At 40.2% G+C, this 13775-nt stretch overlaps 1 protein-coding gene across 3 annotated transcripts in view; it reads left to right on the forward strand.

The window, feature by feature from the left end:
• The window catches only part of DCC (DCC netrin 1 receptor), a 1303205-nt gene that overhangs the window by 434930 nt on the left and 854500 nt on the right, over nt 1-13775 (forward strand). The gene's annotated exons all lie outside the window — the stretch shown is intronic.

The following is a 13775-nucleotide window of genomic DNA, read 5'->3' on the forward strand; positions in this document are numbered from 1 at the left end:
TGTTCTCTTAGTTGGTGGTCATGCTCAAGTCTTTAAGGGAGCGAAGCCCTAACTGATTATCTCTGGCATTATCACTCCCTTGATGTTTCTCTTTGCACACCCAGGAATAGGAACCATACCCACCTTTGCCGAGTTACATATTCAGGTTTACCCACTCCAGTACTCTTGCCTGGAGCATCCCATGGACAGAGGAGCCTGGCTGGCTGTAGTCCTTAGGGTCACACAGAGTCGGACACGACCGAAGCAACTTAGCATGCACATATGCACGCATGCCATTTTTTCTTCTTTGGGGAGTACAGTTTTGGACTGTGCTAAAGGTAGACACATTACTACTCTCGTAGTTGTGTGTTGACTGATGTTTGAGAGATCCACGGATGGTCCTAGCTTAAGGACTAATCCACAGCCATCAGTTCTTTCAGTGGTAGAACCACAGAATATTCAACCTGGCATGGACTAGGAAATCACTTTGTCCAAGCTCTTCACTTTGCAAAGGAAGAAAGTGATGTAAAAAAAAAAAAAAAATATATATATATATATATATATATACACACACACAAGAAAAAATAAAAAAGAAGAGGATTCATTGCCTAAGGCCATGATGTCAGGGTGGGATTATCAGGAATAGAATTTAGGTTTCTTCACTTTCAGTGTTTTATAAATGCCTCAAAATATTGACTTTAAAATGGAGTAAAGTCTACTTATTTCAAAGAAGATTTAATAACAGTATAGTTTTTACATAAGCAAATAAGTTTCTATAATCTTTACTGAACTTTTTTTTTTTTAATGAATATTGCATGTAATTCTTGAACAGAAAGGCATAGGGTAGTGGTTTTTAACTGGAGATGAGTTTGCCCTTCCCCATGGCATTAGTAAGGCCTGAAGACATTTCTGATTGTCATGACTAAAGGGGAGAGGAAAGGGCTGCTGCTGCTGCTGCTAAGTCGCTTCAGTCGTGTCCGACTCTGTGCGACCCCATAGACGGCCTCCCACTAGGCTCCTCTGTCCCTGGGATTCTCCAGGCTAGAATACTGGAGTGGGTTGCCATTTCCTTCTCCAATGAGGAAAGAGCAGTGGCCTCTAAAGAGACCAGATGGGCTGCTAAACTTTCTACAATACACCCGTCAGCTCCCTTGGCAAAAAAGTATCCAGTCATCCAGCTCAAAATGTCAGTAGTTGCGACACTGAGAAACCGTGTGGAGGTGCAGCCTTTGGGGAATGCCACAGCACCCTTTGCTTACCTCTTTTTCTTTTTACTTATTAATCTTCCACGGTTCTAAGGAAAAAACCCAGCAGGAACAGGGCTTCTACAGACCCAAATACATGTATGCTACCATGATTGATATTTACAAAAAACTCTTCAAACGCATGTAAAATACTGAAAACGTTTGTGAATGCTGTGTTCCAAACCCAGTACCCTTGTGTAAGAATTTTTACATAATTAAACACTCTCACTGCTCAGCAACAATCACCCAGAACACACGCTGGCCATAAGCACAAAGGATAGCCTTGGTGGAATTCAGACCGTCTAAAGCAGATGAACACGTATGTGTGGGGAGAGACCAGGAAGACCAAGAACAGTCTAGAAGGGTTAGGAAATGGCTGTGTGAGAGGCTTTGGAAGACACCTTCGCTTGTTCAGACAAACTCTCACACTTTCTCGAGGGAAATCAGATAATATAACGAGTCTTCACAGCCCAGGAATCAGGCATTTTTAGACCTCATTGGTTTTCTAGAGCAGTCTGCTTAATCTTTATCCCCTGTTGCAAACAAACCAGTAGACGGGCAATACCGCCCAACAAAAGAATAAAATTTGTCCATCTATCATTAAGATAATTGTTATTGATTAGTCTCCTTGTAATTTTCTGCTTTTTGTTTTCAGAAGTTGGTTATAAATCACACCCACAACAGGCACCGAGCCTGTGTTTGTGTCTATTATGTGGTCCTGATAAGGCTGGGCAGCGTTTTTCGCCTTCCTGATGGAAGTTATTGAGATTGATTGAAGCGCTTTGCTGGTTCTATCCTAGACACTATGTAATTAATGTTTCATTATGTTAATACATGCAAATGTAAGAGTGTGTGTTTGATTGGGAGGTGAGAGAACAAAACAGGATTAAAGAGTTCACGCCAAAGTACAAATTAATTTATTGCATTGCTAACTGCCCTCTGAGGAATGAGGGAGTAGGCTTCAAAATGAAAGAAAAAAATGCAAATAAAGAAAGAGCTGTTGCATGTCTATGTCATTGAGAGGTAGTTCCCTTGACAATGATAAAAAGGATATTCAGTCATGTGACAGAGTTCTTACCTACGCTGTGGTTTTCAGCAGTTTACATCTCCCTCTCTAGTTAAAGGGTTTAGGATGAGAAAAGTCACAGATTATTTTTTCTTTACATATGCAAGCATTTATACCTATACAGAATGTGCGAGGATCATACTGAAATATGAAACTTCATGCAGTATAAAGATCTTTCATTCGTAGTTAGTGGTTGATCTTATGGCATTATTTGAGTTGTAGAAGGGGTTTTAACCCCAAGTCAACCATCCACAGTCTGTCCCAATGGTTTGCGTACTACTGGGTGTCTCTTCTTAGTCTTCATGCCGATAATTTTGATTGTTTCCTACTATGTCAACATATTTGTGTTTTGTCATTGACTTATCTATTTCCCTACTATAAGACAGTCAGTATAGCTTTTAATATAGCTGAATTTGCTATCATATCAAACACTGCAATGAGGGTTTGTTTTTGTGTGTGTGTGTGTATACAGTAACTCCATTGAATTATTTTCTTGAGGTAGCTTCTTGGGAGAGAATTTACTATAACCTATTTTTTTTTTTAATGGGCTCCCCTGACAGCTCAGTGGTAAAGAATCTGCCTGCAGTGCAGGAGACCTGGGTTCAATCCCTGGGTTGGGAAGATCCCCTGGAGAAAAAAATGGCAACCCATTCCAGTATTCTTGCCTAGAAAATCCCATAGACAGAGGAATCTGGCAAGCTACAGTCCATAGGGTCAGTGGTAAAGAATCTGCCTGCCAGTGCAGGAGATGAGGGTTTGATCCCTGGGTTGGGAAGATCCCCTGGAGAAGACAATGGCAACACACTCCTCTCTTCTTGCTATTCTTGCCTGGTAAATCCTGTGGACAGAAGAGACTGGTGGGCTATAGTCTGTGGGGTCACAAAGAGTCTGACATGATTTAGGGACTGAACAAATGAATGGAATATTTTTATGGTCTTAGATATACATTGCTTTCTTTAGAAACATTCCCATTCCCAATATCTAGCATAGAGACTTACAGTTACTGAATTTAACTCAGCCTGGACTTTACTAGGGCTTCCACAGTGACACTAGTGGTAAAGTATCTGCCTGCCAACACAGGAGACCTAAGAGACATGGGTTAGATCCTTGGGTTAGGAATATGCCCTGCAGGAGGAAATGGCAACCCACTCCAGTATTCTTGCCTGGAGAATCCCATGGACAGAGGAGCCTGGTGCGCTATAGTCCATAGGGTCACAAAGAGCTGGACACGACTGAAGTGACTTACTAAAGTGAGATGATTTTAAGGTTGCCACATTAAGTTATTTCAGTCAATGATACCTTAAGGTGGGTAAAAATTATTGAATTTTCCTCTCCACTAGGTAATACTGTTTTGAATAAGTTTTTAAAATGGGAAGCTGCAAAAAGAAGGTTCTAGAAAGTAAGATGCAGTCAGGAAGGGTAGGGCTGAGGGCATTTTGAGAAACAACCCTAATGCCAGTAGGAAAGCACTGGATATCAAGGAGGTGGAGGATGGGGAAGGACTTTGAAAGAGAATTTTAGAAAATACTAGGCAAACATGATTGTTTCCTATCCAAGTGTATTAACTGGAGGTGCTGAAAAGGCATCATTGTCATATATTCTAAACTACTAGTGTGATGCATACTTCTGCTTATTTATTTAATTTTCTGCTTTCTTGGACTTTGTTGTTGTTGTTTTGCTTTCATTTCTGCTGACCACTTGGGAGGAAGGGGCAAGGTGGGCATCTGTGGCCCCACCCATCTTCTTCCCACTGTCTGTGGCTGTTTTCCAGCTACAGTGGTAGAGTTGAATAGTTTGCTCCTCATGCCAAAAACGTTCACTGTCTGGCCCTTGACAGAAAACAAAACAAACATATAGACTCCTGATACAAAAAAAAAAAAAATGTGAAATAGAGTTTGGAGTCAAAAATATCACTTCAAATGCAAACTCACCCATTGGGCAAATTTTAATTTGTTAGACTTTAGCCTCAGTTTTTTTTTTCTCCTTTAAATCAACATCATAATAATTTCACCAACTGCTTGAAAATGAAATCATGTAATAGGTTGAAGTATCAATCCCCTTGTTCTTTCCTCCTATAAAGGCAGAACTTCAAAACTATAATTAGTGTTTATATCATCTAATAATTATTTGTGCACTGTCCCAATGTGGTCAAATGAAGATCCATTAGTACTATGTAAATTTCAAAAAAAAAAAAAAAAAAATATATATATATATATATATGTATCTGGATGAATTAATGCAACCAAAAATACCAACTCGATCTTCTGTAATTTCCCCATGCTTTTAGCTGTGGCCATGCTAAACTGTTAGTTGCTGATGTCAGCACCAACTGGAAAGGTTTCCTGAACATATTTATCTGTGTCAAAGCACTGAACCCACCACTATTAAGCAAAAGGGCATAGAGTTGTGAGTCATTGAATGTGATGGAGCAAGGTTCTCGCCTATGATCCCAGCTCTCATGCGTCATTCTGCCGTTATTCTTCATGGTCAAAGCCAGTGGAGTTAATAGTGTCTAAGTGGTTGCAGTCCTTTCTACCATGATTCACATGTCATTTTTCACAGTCATTTTGCAGACTGACAGGGAAGTGGGATAGCTTTTGTTTCACAGTCCCCTTCACAAAGACCCATTGCATTTTTAATCACTGGGTTTCAATTTATTTACAGCTATAGGCCAGTGTGATGAACCCCTAGTCATGTCTTTCCAGTTATGACCAGGAAGTATTCCAATAAACATTGGCCTTTTATCCCTATCAGAGACATTTCTATTAAAGAGTAACCAGCATTTAGATGCTAATGATTGAATGAAGCAATCATTCTCTTTACATCCAAATTTAAAAATCCAGAAGCGTGACAGTATATCATGCACTGTAGAAATAGAAATGTATATACTATATTTCAATAAAATTAATTCTGAATGCTTCCAGTGCCTGACACGACTTCTCACTATCAGATAAAAATAAACAGTTTCCAAAAAAGAGTACAAGTGTGAACATCTGTGTCATCTTTAAAACAGTGATAGATTGGAGACCATGCATCCCAGGTTGCTTTCAACGATTCTAGTTTATAAGTGTGGTCCTGACATAAACTGAGTTCCCTTTCAGTCTCAAAAGTATCAGATTTATGTTAAAAACATGTGATTATCCTAGTGATCACACCAATAATTTAGCTTGAAACTAGCCAAGAGCAAAATGTACATTACCATCATCAGCCTGTCCTTGTATTACATACATTTTTGTTAAAGTTTACTTTTTTTAGACACTGATGGTGAAAACAATTGACATTCTGATGTTCAATATCCAGCCCACCTAAAGCTACTTTTGAAACCTTTACCAACTGTGTTACTAACTTTCTATCTTGGGGATGCTATCCAAGTGGCCTTCCATGAAAGCCTTTGACCTGCAGTCTGGATGTGAGCTTCTTCAGGTCCTCAGTTCAGTTCAGTTCAGTTGCTCAGTCGTGTCCGACTCTTTGCGACCCCATGAATTGCAGCACTCCAGGGCTCCCTGTCCATCACCAACTCCCGGAGTTCACTCAAACTCATGTCCATCAAGTCGGTGATGCCATCCAGCCATCTCATCCTCTGTTGTCCCCTTCTCCTCCTGCCCCCAATCCCTCCCAGCATCAGAGTCTTTTCCAATGAGTCAACTCTTCGCATGGTCCTGCTGGCCCGTAAATGACAGGTTCCAGTTGAATCCTGCAGCCGGGGAACCAAACTGTAGACATCCTGGAAAGTGATTATTCAAGGAAGCTCAAAATGTTCCCTCTCTTTTCTTTATTCACCTTTGGCTCATTGAGCATGTTGAAGATACACTCTTGCCCTGAGACTAATGCCACCCAACGCGTTTATTATTATCTAATACATCTTTATCACTGCTAAATGTAAACAGAGAAGAGGATTGAAACAAAGCTGTAGGCATGGTTCTTGATTTTGAGAGTTGTAGATCAGGTCTTAATATATGTGGTGGATCAACAGGTTTTCTGGACTAATCAAAATTTAGGAGCTCTGGTATTTATAAATTCTGATCAAAGGCCTTGTTTCTTCATAGATCCATAAATCTTCATCCATTTATCCCCCTAGGGATAAATCTTGGTTTGGGGATTGAGGAACCACCCCAGGGAGAAAAGGTAGACAGAGGTTTTCCTCTTTGATATTGCTGCTCCATGCTTTCTCCCCCACCACCCTGTTCGTGCACAGGCACCCAGGTCTTCTGCTGGTGGATATACACAGCTACTGCATTCCAGTGGGCTCTTCCCAAGCCATCCCAGAACCCTCTCCGGCCAATCCTCACTGTGTTAACCATACGCTCTTCCTTCTAGGGCTGACTGGGAGACAAATTTGTCTTCTGATAAGCCACTTTATGCTGAGTGATTCTGGGAATCATGGAATCATTGACTGACTGTCTTCCCAGGTTACCTGTTTACATGACCTTGAAGTTTCATTGCTCAAATCCTGCTTGATGGGTTTTCTGGAATTACAGTAGCCAAAGGGCAGCCTCCATCAAATATTTTGCTAATTCCATGTGTGTTTGCCTCTCTCACATCTGAGCTGGTTGACCCCACTTGGCTATGTAGTCTACTTTTTATACAGTGTAAGAAAAATAAAGGACAAGAATAATAAGAAAGATGACACAGAATGAGACCTAGACTAGAATTAAAGCAAATCTATGACCTCGTCTTCCTCTTCTGAGCTATGTGATCTTGGGGATCCTCTCTGAGTCTTTTTTTCCCTACCTGAAAAATAAAATTAACAGTTTCTCCCTGACCAACAGGATCACCTAAGGCTTCCCTGTAACCTCTAAGTAAGTTACTAGAAATATAGGGGGGAAAAAAACAGAAGAAAAGAACATGTTTGTTTGTAAACTGCAATGCCAGCCCTTGCTTAATGCAACCTTGACCCATGGTTGAAGGTGGTGAATAACCCCCAACCCCAACCCTCAGACCACCCTCTGTAAAGGATAGTAGACCGAACTGTAGGTAACTGACTTTAATCATTATCAGTTCTTTTCATGTTTGTGCTATTTATTCCCCTGGCTATGCAACAGCAGGGGCATATTTTCTGGCTGTTTTTTAAGAGGAGAGAAAAAGAATTGAAAAGGAGAGAGAGACTTTATTTATTTGATTACATTAAAATAGTAACTGCTTTGACTAATATGATTAGCATTTATACTAATTATAGTTCTTAAAATTACAGTCCTGGTATATATCATACAAATCAAAATGTTATACAATAAAGAGTAACCCTCTCTCTTTATGTTCTGGTGACATCTATTAAGTCCCCAGCTGCTCTGATCTTGAGGTAATAAGAGGTTTAAGGAGCTGAAGGCATTAGGTGAGAACCAGTAAGTGGGACAGAATAAGAAAGGAAGTAAGATTCATTTGTCTGGGATCTTGGGTTGTGGGGGAAGAAGTGTCTCCAGCTGATGAATTATAAGGGAGCCTGCATTTGAGATGGGGGCCTGTGGACCACGTTCAGTAAACTCAGCACATTTTCTGCTCTCAGTTTTGCATTTCATCTGAGAATTGTGTATAAATTTACTTCTGAGTGTTTTATAGTAACACTTGGACCTCTCCGTGGAATTATAGTTTCTATCATTCAAGAAAATCTGCTGTTCATTATTTAGATAAATTTAAGGCATTTACTCTTTTGAAATCGAGATGCAGAAAATCATTGCTTTTATCCTTACTGATATTTTTAAAATTAGAGACAATCTAAGAGGAATTTATTAAAGATCGAATAAGCTAAGTATATGGAAAGCAACTGGATGAGGCAAACATGATAACCATTACACTACGGAAATGCCATTATGGAAAGCAAGTGGATAGAAGGTCGTGCAGGAATGGTAAAAAGTGGCTAAACAGGGACTTCCCTGGTGGGCCAGTGGCTAAGACTCTGTGCTCCCAAAACAAGGACAGGGAGATGGTCCTTTTCTCTTGTGGGTTTCTCGTGAAATTTTTCCCCAAGAAAATGATATTTAAGCTGGGATAAAAAGATGAATAGGAGTTAGCCAGGTACAAATACGAGAAGATCGTTCCAGGTAGGTAGAGTGGTGAGTTCTGAGTACAGACAGGAAGCCACTGTGGTTGAGACATGATGGTCAAGGCAGAGGATGAATATGATGGGGGGGGGGGCAGGGGGGGTGGCGCGGGGGGAAGGGGTGCCAGGAGCCCAGCTGTGCACCATCCATGGTGGGTCACAGGTTCACATTCAGAATCTGGGGCTCCCTGCAAGAGGACTGCCCAGAAAGATTTAATCAGAGGAATGGCAAGCTCTGAATTTCATTTTATGTGATCCCACTGGTTGATAGGTAGAGAAGAGATAGGGGCAGAAGACTGACACCCATGGGCTGAGTCTGATAAGGTGATACAGGTGGCTGGAACAGAGACCTTGCTCCCCAGGAAACAGCCCATCTATTCCTGCTGCTTGCATAGGGAGGGCCCCCAGTGGATTGTTCCCCAGGCTGAAAGGCAATCTTTACTCAATAGGCTTTCTCTAATTAAAAAAAAATTTTTTTTAATGAAAAGAACGTTTTTTAAGTGGCTAAACAGCCTCAGGAACACACAAGTCACTGTTGGTGATACTCTAGGTGCTAGCTTTTCAGGACTATGAGTTACCCACACATCTTTTTTTGTTTTTAATCACTTTATTGAACTATGATTGTCATGCAAAAATCTATACTTATTTAATGTATACAACTTGATGAGGGTGGAGATAAGTATAAATCTGTGAGACTCACCACAATCAATGCATGCTATAACCCATCACCTCCAAAAGTTTCTTCCCACCCTCTTTATTTTAAAAATATTTCTGTGATGAAAATCACATGGTAAGATCTGCCTTCCTAGCAGATTTTTAAGTGTACAATACAACATTATTAACTATGGGCACCATGCTGTACTGTCAGCCTCTAGAATTTGTTTATCATGCATAACTGAAATTGTATGACCTTTTTGAAGCCAATGAACACCTCTCTCCTGCTGCAGCAGACCAGGCTAAACTGTGCTGGCTTAATTGCAACAAGAAAACAAAAGAAATGGGTTTTCCCTTCACCTTGAATATTTATTCATGTAGGAAGAAAAAAGCTAGCAAGATTGTTTTCCTTTTCTCTGAGGCCTTTTAGTAAATTACAGTATGAGAACAGCACGTGTTGTGTGGACTATCAGCAATTAGAAGAATATGTTTTCCATAAAATCCTTGAGCACTGTTGTCTACAAACCTTTGGAACAGGTACAGCAGGAAGTAGGGGCCTGAGTCAGACCAGGGAGGGTCCTGAGGCAGTGAGGAGAAGGACAGGAGAGAGAGGATGGAGTTCCTGGTCTGTGGTCCGGAATTAGAGGCCTGTTAGAAGGAGCAAGGTTGCCGGGGAGCTACCTAGGCATTTACTACAGATGTGATGATACGTGTGAATGAATGAATGACTATAATGAGAAAGTTTACCCATGTGCACAGCCTATAGGCCAAATATTCTTAGTAAAATTTTGTAGCTGGTAAATCCAGAGGAATGCAGCTTTGAGGATGCGGAGTCTAGCGCAAGGGAGCAGCTCCAAGCCCTCATCCCCTTCACTGTGAGTCAGCAGAATCATCTTCTCAGAACAGGGATCAGAGACCATAGCCTGGAGGGAGGGCCAGGTTTGGCCCTTTGCTTCTTTTTAAAATAATGGTTTGTACATTTTTCAGTGGTTGACTCTTTGGTTAACTGGTTAACGGTATATCTTTATTATTATTATTTTTCTAATTGGCATATGGTTGCTTTACAATGCTGTGTTAGTTTCCTCTGTACAGCAAAGTATATCAGCCTAACTTTAAATCATCATAAAAAAATATATATTAATATATTAAGTATTGCCTCTTGGCCAGACAGCTGAAAAATATTTATTATCTGGCCTTTAACAGAAAACAAATAGGTGACCAAAACTTCCTCAGACTATTCAAGGAAGTATGGTCAATATGAATATTGATACTTTGACAGTAATATCGAGTAATCTTTATCATTCACAATCAAACTAAGACAATGAGGTTCATATTGTTTTTTACCTCTGTTTCTGATTTTCTTTCACTAATATAGGCAGTCCTAAATTGGTCATGTTTTTGTCTATGTAAGTTTCTATGTAAGTTTACTCAGCAGGTATTTATTTCTGAGATAGGTAAGGGCTACTAAAGGCTGTGTGATCAGTTCAGTTCAGTCTCTCAGTCATGTCCGACTCTTTGCAACCCCATGGACTGCAGCATGCCAGGCTTCCCTGTCCATCACCAACTTCCGGAGCTTGCTCAAATTCATGTCCATCAAGTCAGTGATGCCATCCAACCATCTCGTCCTCTGTCATTATCCTCCTTCTGCCTTCTATCTTACCCAGCATCAGGGTCTTTTCTAATGAGTCAGTTCTTTGCATCAGGTGGCCAAAGTATTGGAGTTTCAGCTTTATCCTCAGTCCTTTCAATTAATATTCAGGGTTGATTTCCTTCAGTATTGACTGGTTTGATCTCCTTGCAGTCCAAGGGACTCTCAAGAGTCTTCTCCAACACCACAGTTCAAAAGCATCAGTTCTTCGGTGCTCAGCTTTCTTAATGGTCCAACTCTCATATCCAAACATGACCACTGGAAAAACCATAACTTGACTATACTGACCTTTGTTGGTAAAGTAACGTCTCTGCTTTTAATATGCTGTCTATGTTTGTCATAGCTTTTCTTCCAAGGAGAAAGCGTCTTTTAATTTCATGGCTGCAGTCACCATCTGCAGTGATTTTGGAGCCCCCCCAAAATAAAGTCTGTCACTGTTTCCATTGTTTCCCCATCTATTTGCAATGAAATGATGGGACTGGATGCCATGATCTTCATTTTTTGAATGTTGAGTTTTAAGCCAGCTTTTTCACTCTCCTCTTTCACTTTCTCTGTGTGATACAGAGAGACAAATATGATTCATTTCTGTTTCCCTGGAGTCTGCAATATAATTAGAAATTCTCATAAATATGATATGTGATAGAAAGAAAAGAGCCATAGGAGAAATACCAATAACCTCAAATATGCAAGTCACACTATCTTTATGGCAGAAAGTAAAGAGAAACTAAAGAGCCTCTTTATGAAGGTAAAAGAGAAGAGTGAAAAAGCTGGCTTAAAACTCAACATTCAGAAAACTAAGATCATGGCATCCAGTCCCATCACTTCATTGCAAATAGATGAGAAAACAACAGAAACAGTGACAGACTTTCTTTTCTGGGGCTCCAAAATCACTGCAGATGATGACTGCAGCCATGAAATTAAAAGCTGCTTCCTCCTTGGAAGAAAAGCTATGACAAACTTAAATAGCATATTAAAAAGCAGAGACATTACTTTGCCAATAAAGCTGTTTAGTCAAAGCTACGGTTTTTCCAGTAGTCATCTATGGATGTGAGAGTTGGACCATAAAGCAGGCTGAGCGGAAGAACTGATGCTTTTGAACTATGGTGTTGGAGAAGACTCTTGAGAGTTTCTTGGACTGCAAGGAGATCAAACCAGTCAATACTGAAGGAAATGAACCATGCATATCCATTAGAAGGACTGATGCTGAAGCTGAAACTCCAATACTTTGGCCAACTGATATGAAGAGCTGACTCATTAGAAAACACCCTGATGCTGGGAAAGATAGAAGGCAGGAGGAGAATGACAGAAGACAAGATGGTTGGATGACATCACTGACTCAATGGATATGAGTTTGAGCAAGCTCCAGGAGATGGTGAGGGACAGGGAAGTCTGGCATGCTGCAGTCCATGGGGTAGCAAACAGTTGAACACGACTGAGTGACTAAGCAACAAAGAGGCAGAATAAAGAGCTATCACTTGTAAGAGCTGGAACTGTCACTGCTATTCAATGAGACTTTCTATCTCTGCACATTTTATAAAATGAGAACCTGATGAGAATTAATGTTCATTATTTAAGATTTATAACTGGTTCTAAGATGTTATTGGACATTCCAGCATATTGGAAATCAAGTGAACTGAGTCCTTTTTAATGTAATGATTACAGCTCCTAGAGAAACCTCTGCCCTCTGTTTTGTTTGGTGTCTGTAGTAGGACTTGACCAGCAAAGAATTTACAAATGATTCAGCCTTGAAAACTTTCCAGATTACTTCCGACAGTGATATTCCAGACATTCAGATATGCGTGTTTGAAAATGTAGATATGGCTGAGTCACCCATTCCTTGGCCACCGTTTGGGCACAGCGTGCCTTCAAGGCTGGCCCCCTCCTACTAGTTTGCTGGGTCTGAGATAACAACCATTGTAACTAGTAACTCATGCAAGACATATATCCATGCAAAATAGGCAGATATGTTTCTTCATCTTTCAGTTTCTTTTAGTTGAAGGGCACCTATATAGTTTCTTCATCCCTGAAGCTCACTTGGATCATGCATGTGTTGTATATAGAGAGAGTTCAGACTTCCCATTATGGCTTTAATCCTTTGAAGAAACTTCATTGCTGCTCTGCAAGTCATCTCCCATAGAATCTAAATCACCTTTGAATAAAACAAATTGTTTGTGAGGGTCCTTTATTAAAGGCTGACCTCCTGAGTGGTTTAAGGCTAACTAACTCTCTGTTCCAATGTTGATGTTTCTCTTATCATTGTGGGTTTTCTTTCTTGATGTACTTCATGAACTAAGCAGGGAAAGATCATCTTTCCGCTGATAACAAGATACACAGTTGATATCCTGACAAAAAAGAATGATAGCATTTTAATTAAAAAAAGCAAAACAGAACAAAACACTATTCAGCCTTCATGTTGAGAAAACTGGACACTTATAACACAGAATGCTTTACCAGTATGGCTCCCTGCATTAGACTTTATACCACACTATCAACCATGAGCTTTGCTGAATTTTTAAGGCTTTCCCTGGACCTTTCGGACCTTTATGGAATTAATCCTTCAGATTTGTAACAGCAGTTTCCACAAGATGAATACTTTCATTTCTCATGAATCATAATAAAGCAGCCTGTGCTTTGTTGGCAGAGTGACCTCTGCAGTCTTTTATCTTCAAGAGAAAGATTAGACTGTCTCTCTATTTTATGGATAATGAGGTGGGTTGTTGGTCTCTTGGCACCTTCAGTAACTGCACTTCTTTGTGCTCTCATATAAGACTGATTAAACTGATCACTGTGTGATTATAGCAAATCTCTCCGTATAACACAAATTTCCCCTAAATTTGAGGGTGATTTTTTGTAAGTAGCAAAATTGACTTATAGACTTTTATAATATGAGAGCTGAAGACACCTAGAGGTTATCTGGTCCAAGTTCTTGTCTTATTATTGAGGACCTTGATTCCCAAGGATGTAGCCCACACTCAGAGGGGCTTGTGAGGGACAGCGTTAGGCAAAGTACTCAGGTCTTCTGACTCCTTGTCCTGAGGGCTTTGTTTTGCAACAGTGGGCCTTTTTTGCTTATAAACTACACAAATTGCTCTACTGATCTACTTGGAGTCATCCTGGACTCTTCTCTCTCTTCAACAATCCATACCTAAT

Source organism: Bos indicus x Bos taurus, chromosome 24 (assembly GCF_003369695.1).
Source record: "Bos indicus x Bos taurus breed Angus x Brahman F1 hybrid chromosome 24, Bos_hybrid_MaternalHap_v2.0, whole genome shotgun sequence".
NCBI lineage: Eukaryota > Metazoa > Chordata > Mammalia > Artiodactyla > Bovidae > Bos > Bos indicus x Bos taurus.